At 45.2% G+C, this 3,317-nt stretch overlaps 1 protein-coding gene across 1 annotated transcript in view; it reads right to left on the bottom strand.

Annotated features, from left to right (window-relative positions):
* The window catches only part of elfn1a (extracellular leucine-rich repeat and fibronectin type III domain containing 1a), a 55,801-nt gene extending 54,599 nt beyond the window's left edge, over positions 1-1,202 (bottom strand). Inside the window, exon 1 of the mRNA XM_030347920.1 lies at positions 1,005-1,202. The gene's annotated coding sequence lies outside the window, so the exon portion shown is untranslated. The remainder of the gene's footprint in view (positions 1-1,004) is intronic.
* Positions 1,203-3,317: the final 2,115 nt, after the last annotated feature.

Here is a 3,317-nt window from a genome sequence, read left to right as displayed (position 1 = left end):
TAACAATAAGGTTAATAACAATATTATTATAATTATTATTAATAATAATTAGTAATAATAATAATGTTATCATTTGGGCTGCTCACATCTTTTTACCAACTAAAGCACATCATTTCACGTCCGTGCAACTCCTGATGCAGTATATTCACCGGAGATATGACTCACATAGACCAAAGCCAGAGTCAAATCCTTTGAACCTATAGAACGACTGCCCTAAACAACCCACAGCATGACCAAACCACGACTTTAGACTGGGCTCGATGTATAACAGTGCGGCTCTTGTATGCATATTTAATCCTATGGGAAACTAAAACTTCACACTTCTAAGTTGCTGCAAAGTAAGAACGATGCCGACCTAACACGTCTATATCGCGTTTGCAATGATTGCGTGTGTTGTGCACTGAAACTCCAGAGAGAAAGCAAGTGGGTCGCTGTCCAGGTCGCTGAAACGCGTCGAGCGCTGGAATTAGACTTTCTCTCGTCGAGCAACTCAACAGCAGTCTTCAGCCGGTGTTACAATGCAATAAGATATGGCGTAGGTGTATGTAGTGTGGTTTTATCGTTTGCAATCAACTTACAGATACATGTTTAGGAATATTACGCGGAAGATGATCATCGCGTAAAGTAACTCGTGTGCTCGGTTTGCAGTATGCATGACTGGTTGCAAAAAAAATCCCATAGCGACTTTCTCCCATGTCAATACACCGCGTTTAAACATGCATAAAACTTATGTTGCATTTTTTTCTGCAGACGCAGGCTGTGCAGTCTGAAACACGATCCCGGAACGAAGTCACTTTTTTAAATGCCTGCATTAACGATCATAATCAGGAGCCTGACGTTTAACAACGACGAGCAATCAATAGAACATTATTTGACTTCAACACGAATAGAATGTTAACAGCTAATATCACAGACTAGAAAACGGAATAACTCCAGCATATATGGGTCTACGGTGCAAAATGCAACAGTAACATACCGCCAACGTTTAAAGAGAAAAAGCTTACCTGCTTGCGATCGCGAAGCGAAGAGGGCTGATCGGGACACAAAGCTGGCGTCCCGCGTCACCGCCAACATAACATGTTGGAAACACGATAAGAGGAGAATTCTGCTCAGAAATTCCAGAGTTGTTTTTTGGTTTTCTCCCCTGGTTTCAATGCACGCTGCAAGTCAGTGCGTCAAGCGAGCGAGAACGAGAACGAGAGAGAGAGAGAGCGAAAGAGAGCGAGAGAGAGAGAGAGAGAGAGAGAGAGAGAGAGAGAGAGAGAGAGAGAGAGAGAGAGAGAGAGAGAGAGAGAGAGAGAGAGAGAGAGAGAGAGAGAGAGAGAGAGAGAGAGACAGAGACAGAGAGAGAGAGAGAGAGAGAGAGAGAGAGAGAGAGAGAGAGAGAGAGAGAGAGAGAGAGAGAGAGAGAGAGAGAGCAAGGGAGAGAGTGACAGAGAGGGAGTGAGCCTGTCGGATCCACGGAACAGTAAAGTGATTATTCGGCTGAGCCCTGATTGAAAGCTCTCTCACTGCGCTCCTTTATGTATTCTCAACACACACTCGGAGTCCGGAGTTTCCATTACGCCTGCAACAGGGGAACTGTTTTTCTCTTATTTTTCTTCTCCTTCTTCCTGTCTTTGAGTTACACCCAAAGCACTACACACGGCTAAACTACGATCCAACTGAACTGATTATCAGGTGGAGAGGAACGGGACGCGGGGAGCGACGCGGGACGGTGCGCGGTGATCCTCTCCGGTCTGACTAAGTTGAAATCTCATAAGACGATTGTTTGTCACCCACCGCAGGGCTATATATATATGGGGCGAGTTTAACATGCATGCCACGCTGGGTTTGGTTGACAAAATCCTCCTTTTCACACAAGCTTATTCCGGAGTAGTTGAATAAACGATAGTGGTATAGGCGCCTTGTGGCATGCAAGCTATGCTGATTTGAGGATTATCCACAGGTAGGCCTATAGCAGTGCATTGTCGACATGTCGTAAAGCAATGCATCTTTGAAGCGGTTCAATCTGGAGATAAATAAGTGGATTTTTTGGAATTGGGTATATGTTTTGTTTGGATATAAGAATGGAAAGAAGAAAAAATGGAAAAAAAAATGGAAGAATGAAAGTCTAAATTCAAATGTGAAGGACACGTCTCGTGGTGAATCGATCCCACCAGAAGGGGGCCTCTTGACGTCTCCCCATAGGCATGTGCGATTATTGTGTGGCGTCATGTTTTGTTAAAAAAATAACAAAACCAAACTGAATATTTAAGTTTTTCTCCTATTCAAGTAACACGGAATTCCTCCTAGTTTTTAAAACACCATCAAATAAACAAATAACAAAACACCCGACGTGTTATTCAACCGTCTCCTCCCTCACACGGAGGAGAGACGCGACGGAACACCGTGCGGCGTCCTCGCGGGAACCGCCCGGGTCTCTCCGTGCGTCGCGGAGGGTAAATTCACTTTAAGATTTAATTTATGAAGAGTGCATTCTGATGTATTTTGTGATGATGATGATGATGATGATGATGATGATGATGAGGATGATGATGATGATGATGATGATGACGATGATGATGATGACAATGATGCTGCTGCTGCGGTGGAGGAGGCTGGTGGTTATTCAGTCGGGACTATTCTGGAGGACGACAGCGGCGGCCCTGCCCTCCCTCTCAGCCTGAGTGAGTGAGAGAAGCTGTAGGGAGGGGGCGCTTGACAGGAGGAGGCGACGGTGCAGCTGTAAGACTAGGGGGGTGGAGGTGGTGGGGGTGGAGGTGGAGGTTTGGGAGAGGAGGAGGGCCTGGCTCACTAGTGTATCACTCTGCCCCCCCCCCGCCCCCCCAGACCCCCAGCCCTTGATGATTTACCTTCTTGATGAACCGGGACGCGCCACTGGGTCGTGATTCGTGTCAGAGGGAGTGAAGGAACCACAATCAAGGCTTCTGGGTCTTGTGATGAGGTCGACCCTAATCAATGTAACAGATTGCAGTCATAATACTATTAGTGGGGGAATGGAAACTTACTTTTGATTACTATGATGATGGCTATGCTTTGTTTTGGGGCATCTGGTTGGAATTCAAAATGAATCCTGCACAGCATGGAAATTAGTAAATAGATAGAGGATTGCATGCAAATATTTGGATTGTTTTTAGGATATTCTCTCTAATCTCCTCAATAAACAAAAGTTGCTAAATTAACAAATGTAACGTTTTAGTTTCCTTGTGTGTGTATGACGGATAGATGAGCAACGTTTGCTACAGTCCACTGGGTAGACTGGAAGACTGATCTATCCAGCACACATCTAGGTGGACACATGTGATTTCAGAAGA

This window comes from Gadus morhua, chromosome 2, assembly GCF_902167405.1.
Source record: "Gadus morhua chromosome 2, gadMor3.0, whole genome shotgun sequence".
Taxonomy (NCBI): domain Eukaryota; kingdom Metazoa; phylum Chordata; class Actinopteri; order Gadiformes; family Gadidae; genus Gadus; species Gadus morhua.
The sequence above is the reverse complement of the archived record's forward strand: the minus strand, read 5'-3'. Positions and strand labels throughout refer to the sequence as shown.